Genomic DNA, 25,000 nt, shown 5'->3' on the forward strand with positions numbered 1-25,000 from the left:
ATCCTCCTACGACCCGAATACATCATCCTACGACCCGAGTACTTCCTCCTACGACCCGAATACGTCATCCTACGACCCTAGTACATCCTCCTACGACCCGAGTACATCCTCCTACGACCCGAGTGCATCTTACGACCCGAGTACATCCTCAGCCTCGTGTTCAGACCGTCCTCGTGTGCGTGGATCTGGCAGCAAATTCTAACTGACTGATTTCAATCACATCTCCGAGAATTCCCATTACGTTTCGGGGTATTTTTATTTTTTTCCCCGAGTCCGACGGTAAGTGGATGACGTAGATTGTAAACTGTCATCCACAGGCTCTTCGTCCACATCCAAGAATCCCGGGTTGAATCCCCGCACGGAACGGAAACGGGTGGGCAACGTTACCTTTTACCTGATACCACTGTTCACTTAGAGAAATAGGTACCCGGGAGATAGGTCAGAAGAATGCACTTTTGGGAGCAACCATTGCGATATCATACGCTAAATTATTTTTATTATTATTATTATTAGCTTGGATCGTAGCGGTATCTAAAGTACGGATTTATTAAGTAGTTAATACTCAGTCACTAACACCACCTGCACTGTACACCACCTGCACTGTACACCACCTGCACTGTACACCATCTGCACTGTACACCACCTGCACTGTATCCATCGCGCTGCAGAAGCCATCTCGGAGAGCCAAGACTGGCTTCAATACATACTCTTTATAACAGCGTCGTTTAATAAATAGATTTATCCATTTCCGGGCTGTTAAACTCTGGGTAACAGTTGACTGCGCCGATCATGGCGCCACAAGCAAAGGCGAGAAATCGCCTTGGCTGTTTAGCATGGTGCGTCCTCGTGAATACCGACGATTTTCTGGAATTATTTCCTGGAAATCCTGGGTTTTCATGGCAATTCACTGTGGCGATATTTCTCATGGTGTTTTCCTGTATTGTCGGTTCTTGAATATTATCAGATGAGAGGGATGGAGGAGGAGGATAATTGGCGAGGAACTGAAGAAGGAAGAGGACTAGATGGAGACCAAGGAGAACTAGGACAAGGAGACCAGGCAGGACTAGAACAAGGAGACCAGGCAGGACTAGAACAAGGAGACCAGGCAGGATTAGGACAAGGAGACCAGGCAGGACTAGGACAAGGAGACCAGGCAGGACTAGGACAAGGAGACCAGGCAGGACTAGAACAAGGAGACCAGGCAGGACTAGAACAAGGAGACCAGGCAGGACTAGGACAAGGAGACCAGGCAGGATTAGGACAAGAAGACCAGGCAGGACTAGGACAAGGAGAAGAATAAGCCTGCCTTATCTAAGACTCCTCAAGCCTCCATGCGTAGCGCTGCCCCATCCCGTTTCGACAATTGCGTCAATATACCTTATGTTATTATCATTATTACAAACACACATAAAAAGAGGACTCATAACTCCCCCAAACACCACAACATACCACCTTGCTCCCCACGTCCGAACCCCCAAACATAATTCACATCATTTACGGATCAACTCAGGTGGCTGGCTCTGCAAGAGGGCAGGTGGGGCCACCTCGTTAAGTCAGCTGGAGCACCAGTCAGCTATCAGCGATATCGCTCGTTCAAGAGCCGTTGGGATTGGCTGAACCTGTTCAGAGATCGGATGAATTTTATTATGAGGCTTTATGGGGGAGTTTGTGTTTACTACGGCAATAATGGGGAACGTACAAGGGTGTTGGGTAGTCCATACGTGAGTGAGAGAGAGAGAGAGAGAGAGAGATAGAGAGAGAGAAGAGAGAGAGAGAGAGAGAGAGAGAGAGAGAGAGAGAGAGAGAGAGAGAGAGAGAGAGAGAGAGAGAGAGACAGAGAGAGAGAGAGAGAGAGAGCACAGCGAATTGCACAAAAGCTTAACCTCCAGCTCTTTTTGCTTTAAGTGAGGAAAAGATGTTTCTGGGTACAATGTCTCGGATAATTTTGATATATAGATGTTCAAACTGCATTGTGGGGGATGCAACCGGTGCTTTGTGGGACCCTGTGACCTACAAAGACCCAGAAACTGGAGAAAATCCTTCCAACACAAGGAGAAAAGGGCGGCGGTAACAGTGGCGGACTATGGTCCAACATGAAGTGCCTTGAGGCAAGAAAGGAAATCAGGAGACCATGGAAGAGTCACAGGAAGACAAGGACGAAGGAGGAATGGAAACAACTGCAACAGGACAAATGGAACGAATATATTCCAGGAGGGAAAAAGAAAAGGCACGAGAATGATACAGTTACCAGAGCTTGACTGTGTCTCATCAGGTCGAAATGTCTCAACGATCAGGTCATTAAACTAGATTGGAGGGAAGATTGCCAAGCGAAAATGAGAAATTAATATGTAGGATACTAAGAAAGGTTTCCTGGAAGTGGTCATAATAGAAGCTAATAGAACTACGCACCGTGGAAGTGGCAGCAGATGAGAGGAAATAGATTCAAGATCTATTGTTCTGTAAGTCATAAGACCATATCAAGTGCCCAAAATTGTAAGGATTTGGGATGCGACGAGGGGGGGGGGGGGAGGAGGGGAGGGATTTATCAGGGGAAAGCGCCAAGCCATTAGACTATATAGCAGTGGGAAGGGAGCAGGATAAGGATTACGGACGGGAAGGGGGAAGAAATAGTGCCCAACCACTTGGACAGTCGGGGATTGAACGCCGACCTGCATGAAGCGAGACCGTCGCTCTACCGTCCAGCCCAAGTGGTTGGGCGGGGACGTTTACTTAAATACGTAATCCTACTTGACATCCCAACCTAAATAAATCCAAAGGATCTTTTTTGGGGGCCAAAGCTCTGAAGAAAAGCTGAAACCAAGGTCTAATTGACATAGTGGAAAATAAACAACTAAAAGAGGTAACATGATTACGACATACACGATCCTTAGAGGCAGTGACAATACCGACAGGATAATTTTTTTAACCAGAACATAGTCCGGACAAGAGGGACACGGATGTGAACCAGAAACTGAGCCGTGCCACAGTGAGGCACGGAAGTACACGTGCCACAGTGAGGCACGGAAGTACACGTGCCACAGTGAGGCACGGAAGTACACGTGCCACGGCATTAGTAAGCAAGAGGGGCGACTCTAGAAGAGAGTCGACTCTACAATAGAGTCGACTCCACAAGAGGATAACTCTACAAGTGAGGCATACGGGGACTGAGAGCCTGAATCCAGAAGCTGACAGTCACCCTACAAGAACATATATATATATATATATATATATATATATATATATATATATATATATATATATATATATATATATATATATATATATATATATAATATTGATTCCTGATCACATAAATTTACAGAAATTTACCTTAAATTTACCTAGACACGAACTGTTAAATAGAGGAAGGAGGCGAAGTCGCTCGGAGCTTGCAGGTTCAGCCTCCACGTATGTCCTTTCAGAACTACCTGTGAAGAGGCTCACTGGAACGGGCGCTCGATGGGAAAGGTAATTACTATAAGCGCTAAGCCAGTGGAGCGATATATAGCACTTGGGTGGGATGGGAGGACAAGGAGCGCCGATGGGAGGGAAGGAAGGAAGGCACGCCTGCCCAAAGCCACTTGGAGCGTCGAGGAATCGAACTCTGACCTGCAAGAGGACGAAGACCTCCGCTGTGAGGACATATATATATATATATATATATATATATATATATATATATATATATATATATATATATATATATATATATTATATATATATATATATATAAACAATTGCACTACTTTGTACTATTGAAAGTTTTAATTACAATTCAAAATTATGATCGAGCTAATCCCTTACTTCTCTGCTCCAATATGACATTTTCGTAATACACAGAAAATAATACCATTTTAAACAAGAATAACAATGAATAATGATGATGGTGGTGAGGATGATGAGGGTGTTGATGGTGATAGTCAACACTGACCAGTCACATCAGGTCGTAACGAGTGAGGTAAACTAGACCTAACACGAGACACTTATGTAGAAATTGACCTCCTTTCCCAGTGAGAGGGAGGGAGGGAGGGAGAAGGGCAGGGAGAGAGGACGGAGGGGAGGGAGGTTGAGATGGAAGGATAAAGGGAGGAGAGAGAGAATGAGAGAGAGAGAGTAAGACAGAGAGAGAGAGGGAGGGAAGAGAGAAGACATGATGTGAAGGAGCTAGCAAGGCAGGCAATAGAACATTAAGGCAGGAATGAAGGGAAGTGTGTAAAACAAGGAAGGAAGTGAGAGGGTTGTGAGGGAGTACGGAAGAGAAGAAAAAAAGAGTACGGAAGGTAGTGGGAGGGAGGCAAAGTTAGGAGGGAAGGCGGTAGGAAGGAAGCAGAAAGGAATGAATTATGTAAGAGGTAGTTCCTCAGCAGTCAAGCGGCAGCGCCCTGGCCACATCTTTTCCCGAACGGAAAAGGGGAAAAATGGCGAGAGGAAGAACACAGAAGAGAAGGGGAAATGTTGAAGACAGCAGATAAGGAAGGATAAGGGCGTTAAAATAGAGAGAAGGTGTCAAATTGGATAGAGGGGAAAGGGGGGAGGGGAATAGGGTTATGAATGATGGACGTGAGGGAGAAAGGGATGTGTGAAAAGGCAGACGATGGAACACAAGACAAATATGAGATTGAAGACTAAGCTACCGAAGGCCAACTGACCTATTCAAAGACAGCTTTTGTTCGAAGATTACCAACGAGTTTATTTCCGATAACTTTTTCGACAAGTTACAAATCCTGTTTCCGAACCCAGATTGATCTGCCTATTTTTTTGTATAAATCTAAAGTTGTTTTCCTGTTTGTATTATAAATATAAGATTATTGAACTATCTTGTGTTCTAACATGGGTTTACATCTCCACCTTTTGATCATATTGCAAACTTGAAACCTGTCTACCATCTTGCTCTACACCTTTCTAAGAAATGTAGACTTAGTTTCTTCAATTGCATTGGGAAGGTTTCTGGTATTAACTTTGAATATAGTCTCTAAATACTCAATTTACCTACATTCTTTAGTACGGTGCCCAAAATCTTACTGCATAATTCAAGTGGGGGTTTGACGAATGACGTTTCTCGAGTGAAGGGTTTCACTAAAGGAGTTTCCCCTGCACGCTCTCAAAATAATCACGTTCTTTACATAGATATCTCGTCGGATTAAAAAAATATATTGATATATTTCTCTAGTTTGCCCTTTATTTTGGTTATGTTATAGTTTCTATAATACGAAAGGGGGCCGGTCGGCCGAGCTGACAACACTCTGGACTTGTGATCCTGGGTTCAATCCCAGGCGCCGGCGAGAAACAATGGGCAGAGTTTCTTTCGCGCTACGCCCCTGTTACCTAGCAGTAAAATAGGTACCTGGGTGTTAGTCAGCTGTCACAGGCTGCTTCCTGGGGGTGGAGGCCTGGTCGAGGACCGGGTCGCGGGGGCACTAAAAAGCCCCGAAATCATCTGAAGATAACCTCAAGATACGAGGGATTATATGTTACTTCTCATTGTTTAATCTGTGATGTTGTGTTTGAGAAAGAAATCACAAATTAATTAAAAATTTATCGGACTCTCCGAGGTTTTTAAGTTATATTTGACTAAAATTTAAGTAATCTACAATGTAGAAGTTTTTATACCTAGTTTTTATTTTTATTTTACCTAGATTGTTATCTTGAGATGATTTCGGGGCTTTTTAGTGTCCCCGCGGCCCGGTCCTCGACCAGGCCTCCACCCCCAGGAAGCAGCCCGTGATAGCTGACTAACACCCAGGTACCTATTTTACTGCTAGGTAACAGGGGCATAGGGGGTGGAAATTGTGGAGGAAATTCTAGAACGAAAACCTTCTTTCATGGTGTTATTCATTTCTTTGTACATCTGACGTTGTGACTGGTACCAGTCATTGCAGATTATTTATCATATCTGGGTTAATGGTGTCCGGTCTTGTATTTCCGGTAGCCCGTGTGGCGCAACGGTCGAACGCTCCAGAATCCTTTCAGCTGGGGTTCATACCCTGCGCAAGCAGGGTATCGACTAGGCCCGTAAAATCTTTGTTCACCCATGAGTAATTGGGTACCTGGTTGTAAATGACTGACGGGTCGCGTTATAGGGATATAACTTGCGAGGGTATAAGACTTAAGAATGAGCTATGTAAGGGGAGAAAAGTTCGAAGCCTGATACTGTGTTCACCTGAGGAAAATCAAATGGAATTTCATTTTATAGTGGGTGAGGACCAAGAAGGAACTCCTGCGGCACTCCGCTCGTCGCCGCCTCCCACGGCTCAGTAAACACTCTCTAACTCCCAGTGAATTCATCCATGATTACAATCGTTATATTACAACATGGCTTTTTATTTGATTTAACATGCCAAGAATTCTTTCAAATAAATCTATTACTGTCATCTCATTGTATCTTTTTTTTTTCAGTCGTAACTTTTGTATAAAGATTTTAATTGATTATTGCTTTGGTTAATTGCTCGTCTCATTTGTTGAAATTTGGTGCTTGGAGACATCATTTGGTACTTTGACATCATTTGATTCTTGGGTGACATCATTTGGTACTTTGACATCATTTGATTCTTGGGTGACATCATTTGGTACCTGGGTGACATCATTTGGTACTTGGGTGACATCATTTAGTACTTGGGTGACATCATTTGGTACTTGGGTGACATCATTTAGTACTTGGGTGACATCATTTGGTACTTGGGTGACATCATTTGGTACCTGGATGACATATACTATCATTATTGGCAATGATATCCGGTGATTAGACTTCATGATTCTTTTTTGTTCGAAGGGTCGCCTGATCAGGCAAATTTTTAATAGTGTGCTTTTATTTATTTACATATTTAATATTTGTAAATATTTAATATATAATAAAATAAAGTTTTAATATTTTTTTTATATATTGTTTCGACTTGTTTACATATTGCTTTGATTTGTTTACATGTAACACTTTTTTTCTGTTGATTTTAATATGCTAAGAGTACAAACTTCCTCTTCAAGCACTTCGAAGACGTTTTGTGATTTCGGAATCCACGTGGTGAGTGTGAGAGAGAGAGAGAGAGAGAGAGAGAGAGAGAGAGAGAGAGAGAGAGAGAGGGGGGGGGGGAGTCTAGACACTGTTCAAGCCGCTGCCCAACCACACAACGTCATTACAAACACAACAAACACATTACAAACACATCCAAACACAGGCTGTCTAAACCTCCACCCGTGCGCGCCCTCTGTGTGTGTGTGTGTGAGCATGTCCTAATCATTTCGGAGGAGCAAATCCCGCCAAAGAGGGGAAAGAGGAGGTGGTTTTGCGCATGCGTGGAGGCATCACAGTGGGCGAGGCTTAGACGCGGCTGGGGTTCGAATCGGCCGCCCAGTCAGTTGCATTCGGGCCGCCCGCGGGAAAGCATTAGTCTCGTGCGGTTTGGGGGGACATACGCACTTCCCGTGAGAGAGGTGTGTGTGTGTGTGCTTGTGTGCTTGTATGTGCGTGTGTGTGTGTGTGTTTTGTCCTCTCACGGAGAGATGGGAAAGGGAGAGGAAAGGTACAGTGGAAGAGGGGGAAAAAAAATATTATCGAAGTTGAAAACTTTCCCCCCAAAAAAAGCAAAGATTTCAGTGCTTAAGTGTCGCAGTCGAATGATTTAATTGAATAAGCTAAACAAGTTTTTTTTCGGTTATCAGCGTCATTTTCGTTATCAAAACTTTCACCAAACTAGTGTTTGTCTAAATAATGGAAGAAAAATGTCTAATACCGTAAACAAGACACTCAAAGTTGTTTAAACAGTGGGCCCGAAAAAGACAGCCAGAGAGACTTGGAGTTTACCTGAGTAACAATAACAATCAGATTGATCACAATCACAATCAGAGTTACAATAACAATCAGATTGATCACAATCACAATCAGAGTTACAATAACAATCAGATTGATCACAATCACAATCAGAGATACAATAACAATCTGAATGCAGCATATAAGGGTCGAGGTTAACTTCACTAAGAACCTGAGGGCCAGATTCACGAAAGCACTTACAAAACACTTACGAACCTTTACATCTTTTCTCAATCTTTGGCGGCTTTGTTTACAGTTATTAAACAGTTAATGAGCTCGGAAGCACCAGGAGGCTGTTTATAACCATAACAACAGTTGATTGGGAAGTTTTCATGCTTGTAAACTGTTTAATAAATGTAACCAAAGCCGTCAAAGATTGAGGAAAGATGTACAGGTTCGTAAGTGCTTGCGTAAGTGCTTTCGTGAATCTGACTGCTGCTTTACATGCAATAAAACACACAAAACGAGCAGTTTAGCTATATATAAAATTAATATAAAAACTTTTATAACAGAATGACAAAATAAACAGAAATATATTTATTCGTGTGTGTGTGTGTGTGTGTGTGTGAGATGTCGCTGAAACACGTACATGGTTGAGCTCTGGCTCTTTGGTCCCGCATCTCAACTGTCAATCAACTGGTGTACAGATTCCTGAGCCTACTGGGCTCTATCATATCTACATTTGAAACTGTGTATGGAGTCGGCCTCCACCACATCACTTCTAATGCATTCCATCCGTTAACTACTCTGACACTGAAAAAGTTCTTTCTAACGTCCCTGTGGCTCATTTGGGTACTCAGTTTCCACCTGTGTCCCCTTGTTCGTGTCCCACCCGTGTTTAATTATCCGTCCTTATCTACCCTGTCAATTCCCCTGATAATTTTATATGTGGTGATCATGTCTCCCCGAGCTCTTCTATCTTCCAGCGACGTGAGGTGAAATTCACGCAGCGTTTCCTCATAACTCATGCCTCTTAGTTCTGGGATTAGCCTAGTGGCATACCCCTGAACATTCTCCAGCTTCGTCGTGTGCTTGACAAGGTATGGACTCCATGCTGAAGCTGCATACTCCAGAATTGGTCTTACATATGGTATACAAGGTTCTCAGTAATTCCTGACACAGGTTCCTGAAGGCAGTGCTGATATTAGCCAGCCTTGCATACGCCGATAATGGTATTGATTCTGATGTGGGATTTAATGGGACAGGTTCGGCGTAATATCAACTCCTAGATCTTTCTCTCTGTCCGTTTCGTGAAGGACTTTGTCTCCTATTAGATATTCAGTATCTGGCCTCCTTTTCCCTCCACCTCATTACCTTACATTTACTTGGATTGAACTTTAGTAGCCATTTGTTGGACCATTCCTTCAGTTTGTATAGATCATCTTGTAACCTCATACTGTCTTCTTCTGTCTTAATCATCCTCATAATTTTTTCATCACCAGCAAACATTGAGAGGAACGAGTCTATTCCCACTGGGATATCATTTACATGTATCAGAAACAGTATAGGTCCAAGGACTGACCCCTGCGGGACTCCACTGGTGACGTCTCGCCAATTTGAGGCCTCACCCCTCACAGTGACTCGCTGTCTTCTGTTGCTTAGGTACTCGGCCCTCTTGTGTTGTGTGTGTGTGTGTGTGTGTGTGTGTGTGTGATGACGCTAGAACATGTACATGTGTGATTGCGACAGGACATGTCACTTGAGAGTTAAGACAGAACATATCACTTGAGGGCTTAGACAGGACATGTCACTTGAGGGCTAGGACAGAACACGTCACTTGAGGGCTAAGACAGAACACGTCACTTGAGGGCTAAGACAGAACACGTCACTTGAGGGCTATGACAGAACACGTCACTTGAGGGCTAAGACAGAAAATGTCACTTGAGGGCTAAGAAGGAACACGTCACTTGAGGGCTAAGACAGAACACGTCACTTGAGGGCTAAGACAGAACACGTCACTTGAGGGCTATGACAGAACATGTTACTTGAGGGCTAAGACAGAACATGTCATTTGAGGGTTAAGACAAAACATGTCACTTGAGGGCTAAAACAGAACACGTCACTTGGGGGCTAAGACAGAACACGTCACTTGGGGGCTAAGACAGAACACGTCACTTGGGGGCTAAGACAGAACATGTCACTTGAGGGTAAATTGGAAGCACAACATCTGAGGTCAAATATTGAGAATCACAATATTCTCGAAATATTCTTATAATATTCTCCCTAAATGTAAAAATGAGGGAGGGGAGGGAAGGAAGGGATGGGGGGGGGGGTTGAGGAGATGCAGGAGGGAAGGGGTGGTCAGGTGAGAGTAAGGGAAGAGAAAATAAGGGAAAGGAAAGTAAGGGGAATGGTTGTTGGTTAAAATAATTCTTATCACAACATTCTTATCATATTCATAATTCTTCTCTCTCTCTCTCTCTCTCTCTCTCTCTCTCTCTCTCTCTCTCTCTCTCTCTCTCTCTCTCTCTCTCTCTCTCTCTCTCTCTCTCTCTCTCTCTCGCTCTCTCGCTCTCTCTCGCTCTCTCTCTCTCTCTGTCTCTCTCTGTCTCTCTGTCTGTCTCTCTCTCTCTCTCTCTCTCTCTCTCTCTCTCTCTCTCTCTCTCTCTCTCTCTCTCTCTCTCTCTCTCTCTCTCTCTCTCTCTCTCTTCTCCCTTAAAAATAAAAATCCTTTTGTGTGCCAAAGGAAATATATAACAACCATTGCTATAAAGTTTTTCCATTTCACAATTTTTGTCCTTATGTGCCGTGGCCTTGAGTGTGTACCTGACCTCTGATCTCAGTTCCTGACCTCTGATCTCAGTTCCTGACCTCTGATCTCAGTTCCTGACCTCTGATCTCAGTTCATGACCTCTGATCTCAGTTCATGACCTCTGATCTCAGTTCCTGACCTCTGATCTCAGTTCCTGACCTCTGATCTCAGTTCATGACCTCTGATCTCAGTTCCTGACCTCTGATCTCAGTTCATGACCTCTGATCTCAGTTCCTGACCTCTGATCTCAGTTCCTGATCTCTGACCTCAGTTCCTGACCTCTGACCTCAGTTCCTGGCCTCTGATCTCAGTTCCTGACCTCTGATCTCAGTTCCTGACCTCTGATCTCAGTTCCTGACCTCTGATCTCAGTTCCTGACCTCTGATCTCAGTTCCTGACCTCTGATCTCAGTTCATGACCTCTGATCTCAGTTCCTGACCTCTGATCTCAGTTCCTGACCTCTGATCTCAGTTCATGACCTCTGATCTCAGTTCCTGACCTCTGATCTCAGTTCCTGATCTCTGACCTCAGTTCCTGACCTCTGACCTCAGTTCCTGGCCTCTGATCTCAGTTCCTGACCTCTGATCTCAGTTCCTGACCTCTGATCTCAGTTCCTGACCTCTGATCTCAGTTCCTGACCTCTGATCTCAGTTCCTGACCTCTGATCTCAGTTCCTGACCTCTGATCTCAGTTCATGACCTCTGATCTCAGTTCCTGATCTCTGACCTCAGTTCCTGGCCTCTGATCTCAGTTCCTGACCTCTGATCTCAGTTCCTGACCTCTGACCTCAGTTCCTGACCTCTGACCTCAGTTCCCGTCCTCTGTCCTCAGTTCCTGACCTCTGACCTCAGTTCCTGACCTCTGACCTCAGTTCCTGTCCTCTGTTCTTGACCTCTGACCTCAGTTGAAGGTGTTCCTGGGTCAGTAGGGTACAGCCCTGCAGGGTGTTGTAATATAAACACCATTAAGGTTCTGTAATGTGGTTGGGCTTCCCCTTGTGTATTTATGTACATAACGACTTGCATAAGTTTACAAAAATACACACTTTCTGTTCTAAAAAATATGTTAGTAAAGAGATATATATATATATATATATATATATATATATATATGTCGTACCTAGTAGCCAGAACTCACTTCTCAGCCTACTATTCAAGGCCCGATTTGCCTAATAAGCCAAGTTTTCCTGAATTAATATATTTACTATAATTTTTTTCTTATGAAATGATAAAGCAACCCTTTTCTCTATGTATGAGGTCAATTTTTTTTATTGGAGTTAAAATTAACGTAGATATATGACCGAACTTAACCAACCCTACCTAACCTATATTTATAGGTAAGGTTAGGTTAGGTAGCCAAAAAAAGCTAGGTTAGGTTAGGTTAGGTAGGTTAGGTAGACGAAAAAACATTAATTCATGAAAACTTGGCTTATTAGGCAAATCGGGCCTTGAATAGTAGGCTGAGAAGTGCGTTCTGGCTATTAGGTACGACATATATATATATATATATATATATATATATATATATATATATATATATAATATGTATGTGTGTGCGTGTGTACTCACCTAGTTGTGCTTAGGGTGGTTGATCTTTGGCTCTTTGGTCCCGTTTTTTGGTCACACACAATTGACAACTATGTACTCACCTATTTGTACTCACTTATTTGTGCTTGCGGGGGTTGAGCTCTGGTTCTTTGGTCCCGCCTCTCAACCGTCAATCAACTGGTGTACAGGTTCCTGACCCTACTGGGCTCTATCATATCTACACTTGAAGTTGTGTATGGAGTCAGCCTCCACCACATCACTGCCTAATGCATTCCATTTGTCTACTATGACACTGAAAAAATTCTTTCCAACGTCTCTATGGCGCATTTGGGCTCTCAGTTTCTACCTGTGTCCCCTAGTGCGTGTGCCCCTTGTGTTAAATAGTCTGTCTTTATCTACCCTATCAATTCCTCTGAGAATCTTGTATGTGGTGATCATGTCCCCTCTAACTCTTCTGTCTCCCAGTGACGTGAGGTTTAATTCCCGTAGTCTCTCCTCGTAGCTCATACCTCTCAGCTCGGGTACTAGTCTGGTGGCAAATCTTTGAACCTTTTCCAGTTTAGTCTTATCCTTGACTAGATATGGACTCCTATGCTGGAGCCGCATACTCCAGGATTGGTCTGACATATGTGGTATACAATGTTCTGAAAGATTCCTTATACAAGTTTCTAAAGGCCGTTCTTATGTTAGCCAACCTGGCATATGCCGCTGATGTTATCCTCTTGATATGAGCTTCAGGGGACAGGTCTGGTGTGATATCAACCCCCAGGTCTTTCTCTCTCTCTGACTCTTGAAGTATTTCATTTCCCAAATGATACATTCTTCCAGGTTTTCTTGAAGCCTCAAGATGTGTGTGTGTGTGTGTGTGTGTGTGTGTGTGTGTGTGTGTGTGTGTGTGTGTGGTGTGTGTGTGGTGTGTGTGTGTGTGTGTGTTTGAATATTCTACTCATAGCTTCGAAACTGCTGTAGACTTTACAGGACTGACTTGACTGTTACACAGGACTGGAGGTAAATGAATAACACCTCCAAATAATGCATGACTCCCCTGCTGTGACAGTCATGTGATTACGTCACTGTTTACAACACAGATGAGACAGTCATCCTCCATAAACGAGAGTGACGTCATTCGGCCACGTGGCTTTGTTTACATGACAGCTGAGACGGTCAATCTCCATAAATGAATGTGACGTAACTCAGCCACGTGACTTTGTTTACATCAGCTGAGTCAGTCAACTACCGTAAACGAATGTGACGTCATGCGACCACGTGCGTTTGTTTACATCACAGAGTTGACAGTCAGCCTCCAGAATGAAGAATTCAGATCGTTTATACTACGTTTATTTTCACACGAAAAGGTGTAAATTAAAGTTTCATAAGAGAATATATAATGACTCAGCAGATCCCGTGAAAAATTACGATCGTCACAGCGCATTTACTTACATATTATCACACAAAAGTAATTAAAAATAATGCCTTATATGAGGTTGTTTCACTTGTTAATGAACTTTGTATAAACGTTGAGAGTTTAAGCAGCGTAAGGAGAAGACTGGATGCGATCCTGTGATCGTCTAGCGAATAACCATAAAATTGTTGGTATTTTAAGCTGTTATTGTTAGCCATCTGTATCTCGTTAGATATATACTGGTTGAATGGCAATGGAAATTCCACAAAGAAGATTTATCCAAGCGAGACTGGTTGTCAGTTTCTGTCTGTCTCTGTCTCTTTCTCTCTCTCTCTCTCTGTCTCTCTCTCTCTCTCTCTCTCTCTCTCTGTCTCTCTCTCTGTCTCTCTCTCTGTCTCTCTCTCTGTCTCTCTCTCTCTCTCTGTCTCTCTCTCTGTCTCTCTCTCTGTCTCTCTCTCTCTCTCTCTCTCTCTCTCTCTCTCTCTCTCTCTCTCTCTCTCTCTCTCTCTCTCTCTCTCTCTCTCTCTCTCTCAGGAGATGGAAATACCAAGCAATAGTCGCCAAGCTTTGCTTTACTGTGTTATTTACCAATACAATCTCGTTTTATTCTGGCCACATAGCGCTTGCGTGCGTCGCAAATCCGAGAAAAAAACGTTTATTTAAATTGAGATGTGTGTCATAGAGGTGCGTGGCACAGCGCTCCTCGAACGCTCTGTCCTAATAGAGCCGAGGTAATTGTGTCATAGAGGCCGATCGTTGTGAAGGAGAGAGAGAGAGATAATGTGATGGAAGCATGATGTAATGTGATGGAGGGAATTGTCTCTTGGTGCTGGTTTTACGGCGATTCTTCCAGGCATTCGTTGTCTGTCTGTCTGTCTCTCTCTCTCTCTCTCTCTCTCTCTCTCTCTCTCTCTCTCTCTCTCTCTCTCTCTCTCTCTCTCTCTCTCGTAAATAATTTTTTTCGCCCCTTCATTCTGTAAAGTCGTTTGATCCAACAGCCTGTTGATACAAGTTGTGAGTTAACTGTATTCAGAGTGACGGTTACAGCGTGTGTACAGGTGGTGGTACAGATGTTAGCCTATGTAAGGTACAGGTTTGGGGAGCATTTGTGGGATAGAGTTACAGGTGTTTGCAAATGAGAAGTTACAGGTAGAGACTCGGGTACAGTACATCGTAATTGTTCTGTAATTGTATTACTAGTGTCCAGGTATGAGGACCTTGTGTCCAGGTATGAGGACCTTGTGTCCAGGTATGAGGACCTTGTGTCCAGGTATGAGGACGTTGTGTCCAGGTACAGAGACGTTGTGTCCAGGTACGGAAACCTTGTGTCCAGGTACATAGATGTTGTGTCCAGGTACGGTGGGGTTCTGTCCAGATACGAGAACGTCCTAAACCTTCCAAGGATCGATCCAGTTTGAGTACTAACCTAATTGCTGCTATTGTGGTGCGTGTGTGTACTCTCCCAGTTGTGCTTGCGGGGGTTGAGCTCTGGCTCTTTGGTTCCGCCTCTCAACTCTAAAAAGTATGTATATGTGTGTGTATGTGATCGTGGACTCGTAGCTCGTATCCCTCCCCCTTCGAATCCCCCTATGCAGATCACGAGCAGATCTGCTCGCAGATGTATGGGAGTGGATCTATATGAGCAGATCTCTGGGAGTACACAATCCAAGGGTGAACCTTTTCTTGGCCCATTCCTGGTATTATTCATGATAGTAGTATTCAGTTATGTATACATGTATGTATTTGTGTATATATATATATATATATGTATATATATATATATATATATATATATATATATATATATATATATATATATATATATATATATATATATATATATACACACATTTACATACGTTAGCATTTTTGCTGCAAAATTTGGACTATGGGCTTTGAAGATAACTAGGGGTCGCTATTTTGAGCTAAGTTATAAGGGAAGCAAAAATATAGAGGAATTTTGTGTGGTAAAAGAATTGTGTTTGTGGAAGGCGTAGAGAGAATGGATGGTGACAGGGTGACTGAAGAGGGAGAGGGAGCGGGAGGGAGGGAGAGAGAGAGAGAGAGAGAGAGAGAGAGAGAGAGAGAGAGAGAGAGAGAGAGAGAGAGAGAGAGAGAGAGAGAGAGGAAAAAAGGAAAGAAAATTAGCTCAAAATATCAATATTAAGATTAAGATTTATAGAAATCAGTTGACATAAATTGTCTAAAACAATCAAATCAAACCCAAAGATGTTTGAAATGTTCGATAGTAAGAAGGACTACTCCCACCTGGCAGCCTTCTTGCAGAAGACGACTCTTGCAGAAGACGACTCTTGCAGAAGACGACTCTTGCAGAAGACGACTCTTGCAGAAGACGACTCTTGCAGAAGACGACTCTTGCAGAAGACGACTCTTGCAGAAGACGACTCTTGCAGAAGACGGCTCTTGTAGAAGACGGCTCTTGCAGAAGACGACTCTTGTAGAAGACGACTCTTGTAGAAGATGGCTCTTGTAGAAGACGACTCTTGCAGAAGACGGCTCTTGCAGAAGACGGCTCTTGCAGAAGACGACTCTTGCAGAAGACGGCTCTTGCAGAAGACGGCTCTTGCAGAAGACGACTCTTGCAGAAGACGGCTCTTGCAGAAGACGACTTTTGCAGAAGACGACTCTTGCAGAAGACGACTCTTGCTAAAGACGAAGTGAATGAAGAATGCAGTTAAGGAGGCGTGGTGGTTCAACTCGGGGTCTCATTTGACCAATATAAATCAATTTCAAGACGTTGAGTTCTTTTCTAGAATGACTTCAAGTCTAGTCAGCTTGAAGTCATTCCTGTGAGACTGTTCTGAGTGTAAGAGAGGTAACTCCTATGTCTTCACAAGGATCTCGTATCGTAGAGGAAGTTACTTACCTAACAGGTACTCCTGTAAGGTAAGGTAAGCTTCCCATATGATCACAGACTCGGTACTTACGTGTTGTGAGGTATTTCCCATGTATCGAACATTACACCTGTAGGTCGTTTAAAATGACGGCCTGCACAGGATCCGATATCAAAGGGTAAAGGATATCTATGTTTAAAATAGGTTCCTTAACTGTAGTTATTGGTAAACACACACTTAATGTCTCTATGTGGATTAGTATATCTGAGAATGTTAAGTTCTTTCCTAATATAACTTAGAGAATCCAGGTAAGGAATTTTTATATAGTCAGTATTTTTAGTGGTTAGTAAAAATCGGGTAAAAATCGGGTGTCGGGTAAAAATGGAGAATTTATACAAAAAAATCGTCAAAAATTCTATAAAAAAAATTTCTATCAAAGTCATTTGATTAAAAAACTTTCGTAGAAAATTAATCTTAGCATCAAATAACTTGCAGTAGGACCAAAGACTGAAAGCTCTATTAATAAATTCTTCACTGTATTAATCTGAAAAAGTTTAGGATCAAAAGCTTCAATAATGTAACTCCAACGGTGATAAATTCACTTGTTCCACTCATTCCTGTGAATGGTGGTTAGGTTATTTAAGATTTTGGTTCAAACTAATTAAGATAACTGCTGTTCAAAAGTTCACAAACAGCATTTAGTCTAGGCACTCCACCCCCCTCCCTCCAGCACCCCCATACCCCCTCTCCAACACCCCCATACTCCCCCACCAACAGCACCCTATCCTCTCCAACAACTCCCCCCCTCTTTCCACCTCTGCCTAAACCCCCTCCCCCCTCTTTTCACCTTCAAAAGACCACCGCCAATAATCACTACCACCCACCTACCCTCCACTACCCACCTACCTGCTACCACCCAACAACAACAACCACCACTACCACTCACCCACCTACCACCAAATATATATCACCAGCCTAACGAGCCAAAACATCTGCCGAAGTCAATGATTTTCTCCTTCAGGTCGTTAAGACGTGGCAGGAAAGGAGGCGAGATGCTTGCTATTTGCTGACATCCTGAGAGTGAGGGTGTTAAGATGCCCCCACACAGCCTCCCCCTTGTTGCTTATCTCGTCCACGTGGGCATCCTAGAGGATGTGTTGTGGTGTGTTGGGGGGGGGGGTGTAGTGTGTGTGTGTGTGTGTGTGTGTGTGTGTGTGTGTGTGTGAGTGTGTGTGAGAGAGAGAGAGAGAGAGAGAGAGAGAGAGAGAGAGGAACGAAGGGAAGATGAGGGGGAAGGATGGAGGGGTGAGAAGAGAGAGGGAGGGAGGAAGTGAGGGAGAAGAGGAAGGGAGGGAGGGAGGGAGAGAGGGAGAAGAGGGGAGGGAAGAAAGGGGCAGGTGTTGGAGAACCCTTGAAACAGAGGTGTCAGTGTCCGGGCAAAATGGCCTCGCTGAGAGCATGCTAATGACACTATTAGATGGGGCTGTTACAGGCGTCCAGTGTGTGTCTGTTTTAACCCCTCACGCGCGCGCACACACGCGCACACAGGAGAGCTCGGGGAGACATGATCACAGCCTACAAAATTCTAAGAGGAATTGACAGGATAAAGATAAACTGTTTAACACGGGTGAAACTCGAACAAGGGGACACAGGTGGAAACTGAGTACCCAAATGAGCCACAGGGACGTTAGAAAGAATTTTTTTTCTGTGTCAGAGTAGTTAATAAATGGAATGCATTAGGCAGTGATGTGGTGGAGGCTGACTCCATACACAGTTTGAAGTGTAGATATGATAGAGCCCAGTAGGCTCAGGAATCTGTACACCAGTTGATTGACAGTTGAGAGGCGGGACCAAAGAGACAAAGCTCAACCCCCGCAAGTACTACTAGGTGAATACAACTAGATGAATACACACACACACACACACACACACACACACACACACACACACACACACACACACACACACACACACACACACACACACACACACACACACACACACATATGGAATGCATTAGGGGGTGATGTGGTGGAGGCTGACTCCATACACAGTTTCAAGTGTAGATATGACAGAGCCCGATAGGCTCAGGAATCTGTACACCTGTTGATTGACGGTTGAGAGGCGGGACCAAAGAGCCAGAGCTCAACCCCCGCAAACACAACTAGGTGAGTACAACTAGGTGAGTACACACACAAACACACACACACACACACACACACACACACACACTCACAAACGTATACACACAACAGTTCCTCACAGAAAAAAAAAAAAATCGGGGATGCATCTTCAAATTGGTTGACTTATCTTATCTAAGACTCAAAGACATGTCTTTGAGTCTTGCAACGTGACGATCTTGCAGACATGAAGCGACCCTCGCTACAGTCTGTCGGGGGATCTTAAGACAATAGTCTTCTTACATTCTTCCGTGTCTCCCATAATTTATTGTTGTGTCTTGATTTTCATGTTCGTGAATCTTCAAGATTCGTGTTCTCCATCATGCTTGCGTCTTTAATTCCTCCGTTCTTCTCTCTCTCTCTGTCTCTCTGTCTGTCTCTGTCTCTGTCTCTCTCTCTCTGTCTCTCTCTCTCTCTCTCTCTCTCTCTCTCTCTCTCTCTCTCTCTCTCTCTCTCTCTCTCTCTCTCTCTCTCTCTCTCTCTCTCTCTCTCTCTCTCTCGTGTCCTTCCAAGTGCTATATAGTCGTTGTGGCTTGGCGCTTTCCCCCTGATAATTCCCTTTATCATTTGCTTCCATATGGGGGTATTTTTTATATATTTTCCCCCCACCATTCTTGTTTTTTATTTCCTATTTCCTCATCTGCCAATCGTATTTTCCCCTTTACAATAAATTTTCACTACTGATGGGTCTCTCAAACTAGCTGTTAAACTTATATTTATATTCTAGCTTGCTAACAATTTTTATTTTCCTAGTCAGTTGAAATTGAATAGAATCTTATTCATCTCTCACACTCAATATTCCCTTTTTTTCCCTACTCATTCTAACCTACTTTGCCATTTTTTTTTCGAGAAAACCACTGAAAGATTCAACGATTGAGTTGCAAAGGAATCCACCCACATTCATCTCAGGCTCCTTCAACTATTCAACTCCTGAGGTTTCGGGCTGTGGCCTGAAGCCCCCCCCCCCTCCCTCCTCCCTTCAATTCCCTATCATTCAGCTTTGAGATGGCAGTAGAGCCATCAGGGCGGGGGGGGGGGGGGGATTCACAGGGAGCCCTCATCGTCGTGTCGAATCTCATTCGACTCCAATCAGGGAGTCGAACGCATTCGACTCCAATCAGGGAACAGAGAGCCACTCTATATCATGACGGTGTTCTGTGTGTGTGTGTGTGTGTGTGTGTGTGTGGAGGGGGGTAGGGGGTAGAGGACTGGTGTTGCTGCTCCTTGTTCCATTGCTACTGTCAGTGCTACTGATACGTTGATGTGAAGTCAACAACTGCTTTTTCACTACTAATAACGTGGTTGCTGATTTGATTTATTTTTTTTGCTGTGAATGTTCCTGCCTTTTCTACAGCTGTTCCTGCTACTACTATATCTACTACAGATACTACTTCTACTTCTACAACCACTTCTTCTACTGGTACTACCTCTACTGCTTCAACTTCTACCGCTACTTATGCCATTTCTTAGAATTTATAATTTTAAGATGATGATAGTAATTAATAATAATCATAAAATATTAATAACTGGGTAGATCTACAGAGTGGGTTAAAAGGAGCACATAGCCGAAGACTCGTGGCTCAACCTCCCTTCTACCCTGTTACCACCCTCAGTGATTCAGTGCCATTTACAGTGAGCAAGAAAGTGATTCAATGCCACACACAGTGAGCAAGGCACTGATTCAGTGCCACACACAGAGAGCAAGGCACTGATTCAATGCCACACACAGTGAGCAAGGCACTGATTCAATGCCACACACAGTGAGCAAGGCACTGATTCAATGCCACACACAGTGAGCAAGGCACTGATTCAATGCCACACACAGTGAGCAAGGCACTGATTCAGTGCCACACTAAAGTGCCACACACAGAGAGCAAGGCAGTGATTCAATGCCAAATCTGACAGTGAATCTGGCTCCAGCTCCTACATCACAACCGATATCAGAACTAAATCCTAGTGGAAGATATGCCACAATACCAAATAGCATCAGCAATTGCAAAAAAATAAATTACAAATACAAATATTACACACATCTTCGATTTGAAGAAACGTGTGTATGTCAATTTTGCGAGTTTTCTGTGAATATAAATATGTGGATATAGATGGAAGCTCCCTCGAGTGTATCAAAGGGCTTTCTATATATAGTTTCATATCTTCCTGTGTCCTCATGCCGTGCATCTTGGCAGTTTATAAGCGGGACCAAAGAGCCAGAGCTCAACCCCCACACAAGTTACATATCTCGTATTTAGCTTGGTTACACCTCCCCCCCTCACACTAGGCTTCTCTACAGCATCCATAATACAAGCAAAAGATGCTATATATAAGCAGGCGATGAGTCACAATAACGTGGCTAAAGTATATTGACCAGACCACACACTAGAATGTGAAGGGATGACGACGTTTCGGTCCGTCCTGGACCATTCTCAAGTCGATTGTCAGTCGACTTGAGAATGGTCCAGGACGGACCGAAACGTCGTCGTCCCTTCACATTCTGGTGTGTGGTCTGGTCATTATGCTATATATAAGATTACTAAACAGACAAATGTTCCCCCTTCTGCGAACTCAGGAATTTCGACTCGAGTATCATCCAAAATTCGACACCATAAGGAGACCAGATTTGTCAACAGCTTGGCGGGCACAAAGATTGTCACATCAACATGTCAAACATCGCGTTAATGAATGACAAGTGACGCAAATGGCATCTTATAGATGCTTATTAGAAATTAATATAATAATAATGTGAGAAAATCCACAGCAGCCGTTATAAGGATTCGAACCTACGCGCTGGGTAGTCCCAGACGAACGCTCTAAACGTCTAAACTCTCATTTGACCACATCGTGGCGTAGTCATGTAGAACGCGGGTCTGGGAACACCCAGGTTCGAACCCACTCATCACAGCTGTGGATTTTCTTCCCTGATATCTCACGATATCAGTGGCAAAATAACATTAGACAGCATCACCACAACAAAGAAGGCAGAAGTAACTTTTTTCGTTGTGCAAGGAATGAGCGGCGTAGTTATTAGTTCACAACGACCCCATTGTCCGGCGGGGCTGTGAGGGAGTGGCTCCCGAGTCGTACCGTACTGGGAGGTGAGTAAGGCTGGATTAACAGATTGGTCTACGTGGATAACGATATGGATTGGTGAGCAGCAGGTTGGAAGTTAGGTGGATATACTCATCAATGCACCCAGTACTGGGTGCATTGGTGAGTATAACGGATAGCTATTTGGATAGCTATGTGGCCATAAAGCTATGTATCGCTTTCTGGGATACATAGGCCACGGGATTTTATATTTACTAGGAAGGCTTAGTTTTGTTGTTGTCTAGTTGTGAGGTTCGATAATTTGTTATTGAGATGTGTTAGAATAGCCTTGAGTGATTGTTGTGATTCATAATTACTCAGATTGTATACATAGTTATGACGGCTATCATTAGGTTGAAGGTGTTATTTACGTGACAGAAACGTCGGTGTTAACTTTATCAATGTTTATTGTAATTTAATCAAATTATCAAGCTGTGAGGGCTTGATAATTGATCAGTTGATCCAAAACCGTGTCAATTGATCCAATACTGTGATCCAGTAATTGATCCAATACTGTGTCACTTTGTTGCTGGGTGATCAAGGGTAGACACAGAAAGTCACATAGGCATATCTTATAGTAATGATATACAGTGTTAATACTTAAGTGGCGGACATTTTCCACATATATGGGGGAGAGCAGAGGGTTTCCAGGCCAGACTAGAGTCTTCCAGTTACTCATTCTCGATAAATAATTTATTCATTTTTTGCTTGCACATCTGTGTGGCTGTTCTGAAGGAGTGTGTGTCATGTATGTGTGGTTTTGTTAATTCCGCAGACATAATTAGTCCAGCAGACTTCAAGTGGATATGTTGATCTTTAGTTGTTAGACTTAGTTATATGCCCTTTGACAGGACTTTGATTATTCTTAGAATTCTCTGGTCGTCTCGTATGGTCGTAGGCGCAGTTTCCGTGTTGAAGGGCCAGGGTGTGCCTGCACCTGGGCCTCGTATCTCCTGTAAAATGGTGCATTTGGTCATGATGGCTTTAGCAGTTTGGCTGTCGTGTGGAATCTAATATTGTTGTCTAACGTTTGTTAACGTTTCTTGAACCCCGTCCGTGTTTTGTGGTGTTCTGATGGGCGTGTGGCACCTCCATATGGGTCACCAAGTGCTTCTTGGGAGGAGCAAGGAATATTGAAGTGCCAAAATCAATATCTCTGTTAGGTAATAATTTATCACACCACAAAATAACACGATTGTCGTAATCAATTCCACTGTCCGAAATTTTGAACAGTTTTGTACGGGAGATTTTCGACATTTACTCTGTAGTCTGTTCAATCCAATACTGAAGTACTCCAGGAAAGTGGAATTTGATGCCACATTTCAGGAGACACGAAAAACTGTGTTATTCTGAACAATTTACCCGCAATGGAGCCCCTGGAACAGTTTATGGCCAATGTTTCCTGTTGAACATGGCGGCGGTGGCCTTGTTTAGGTCAGTTACTATCAGTTAACCTCTTGGGTCCTGGAAATACAGTTGCGTCTCTCTGTCTCTCTCTCTCTCTCTCTCTCTCTCTCTCTCTCTCTCTCTCTCTCTCTCTCTCTCTCTCTCTCTCTCTCTCTCTTTTATATTTGTTTTATCAGTCCTTTTGGTAAATAGTCAGTAGGATTTTCTTTGGTTGGTGCATGTAGGAATTCATGTACATTGGAGAGTTTTCTTCATTTCAATCACTCTGTTTCTCACATTAGGAGTTTTATTATCATTGCTTCGGAGGCACTAGAGCCCTCCTTCGCTCTCGGCGGGCTGTCCTCATCAACACAGGCCAAATGCTCATTAACCCAGCTGTCTAAACCCCCGTGTTTATGCATGACCCGCCAAACACACGACCAAACTACAACGTTCAAACAACGTTTTAACAACACTTGACAATTGTAACAACCAATATAACAACTTGTTACAACGTTCTGATATGTCTTAAAAACGTCGTAACAAGATGTAACAACTTTTTTACAAGTTGTAACAAGAGGAATCGTAGGGACCGTTACGTTGTGGGTTAACAGGGAACAAACGTTTTACACGTCTCTGTTGTTATGACGTTTGTACGTTTCTCGAACACTGCTTCGTTTATGTCCTCGGTTCGAATCCCACTGCTGTAAATACTTCTCCCACGTACCCCAAATGCCAATAATCGCTCCCGGAACCTAACCACCTAATCTAACCTAGGTTAGGCCTTAATTCAACACATTCTAGTTGGTAATAATATTACCCAATGTTTCAGAAAAGACAAATTTCGAATAGACAGTGCAATGAAATTGATGAATTTGGGTCTAATCGCCGCCTGAACGAGCCTAGCCTGAGAACAGCCAGACCAAATTACACGTTTGATAATATTAGTGACTGACAGGTTTTGAGTTATGTGGTAGGTTAGGCATGCCCCCCCCCCCCTTTCCCCCCTTCCCACAGACCCCTCCTCCCTTCCCACAGCCCCATCCCATCTCACCCTTCACCCCCCTCTTCCACCTTTTCCCCTGCTCTCGGAAAATACATTTTTAATTAAAGCATAAATGGCATAAGTAACTTCACAGTAATTTCAGACTCTACGGACATCACATTCCCAATTTCATCCTGAATTTATTTCAGACTTCATGAAAATCAGTCGTGCAATTAGTTAATATACATTTAACTAAGGCCTACCCTGACGAAGCCTATGTCCGTCCGGTACCCTACAGGCCTACACTATTTCCCCCACAAATTTGGGTGAGGCTAGCCCTAAATATCTGACCTATAACTTTATATACTGTAGTTGAAATTGAAACTGAAATAAGTTTATTGAGGTAAAATACACACAAAGGGATGAGGTAGCTCAAGCTATTCTCACCCCGTTCGGTACATCGTGTTAATACATACATAGACACACATCACAAACAATAAACATATTACCAAACATTCTGAGAGATAAACATCTACATTTCCTTATACTGTTGTGTATATATAATCACATAAAATCAAATTTATACATACAAATGACCTACACATATGAATTCATACGTTTATGTATATATTCGACTCCTTCATTCTAACTGAGAAGAAGTAATCTCCGGATACTTAAAAGAAACAAAAAGAAAGACAACCCTATTCGAAATCACCAGATTCGGTTCACAATCACCAAATTTCGAAACACACCACCACTTTCCATATCTGTTCGATCTATGAAGCGCATTCAACCAGCCAACCACCTTCTTGTGAGCTTAATCACGGGACTAACAACCAATTAGAGGAACGCGTTTGGTTAAGTCATTATTGAGTTCTTGACAAGGTAATTGGTCGTTGTTTGAGACTTGCTTGTTAATGCGTGCAAAGAGGTGGTGTAAAGTCCATAATAAAATAATAATAATAATGATGGCAATTCTAGATAGGGGCCTGGATAGGAGCCTGGATA

General features: G+C 43.2%; 1 protein-coding gene across 4 annotated transcripts in view; it reads left to right on the forward strand.

Moving 5' to 3' along the window:
* Positions 1 to 25,000, forward strand: part of LOC123750456 (5-hydroxytryptamine receptor) — a 136,144-nt gene that overhangs the window by 20,354 nt on the left and 90,790 nt on the right. Inside the window, exons 1-2 of one of the 4 annotated variants that reach the window (XM_069336311.1) lie at positions 7,357 to 7,425; positions 8,728 to 8,841. The exons of 1 other annotated variant lie outside the window; for it this stretch is intronic. The gene's annotated coding sequence lies outside the window, so the exon portion shown is untranslated. Of the gene's footprint in view, positions 1 to 7,337; positions 7,426 to 8,727; positions 8,842 to 21,123; positions 21,630 to 25,000 lie in introns of those variants that run through there. 2 more of the 4 variants (XM_069336310.1, XM_069336312.1) reach the window with 2 other exon arrangements.

This window comes from Procambarus clarkii, chromosome 35 (assembly GCF_040958095.1).
Source record: "Procambarus clarkii isolate CNS0578487 chromosome 35, FALCON_Pclarkii_2.0, whole genome shotgun sequence".
NCBI classification, from domain to species: Eukaryota; Metazoa; Arthropoda; class Malacostraca; order Decapoda; family Cambaridae; genus Procambarus; species Procambarus clarkii.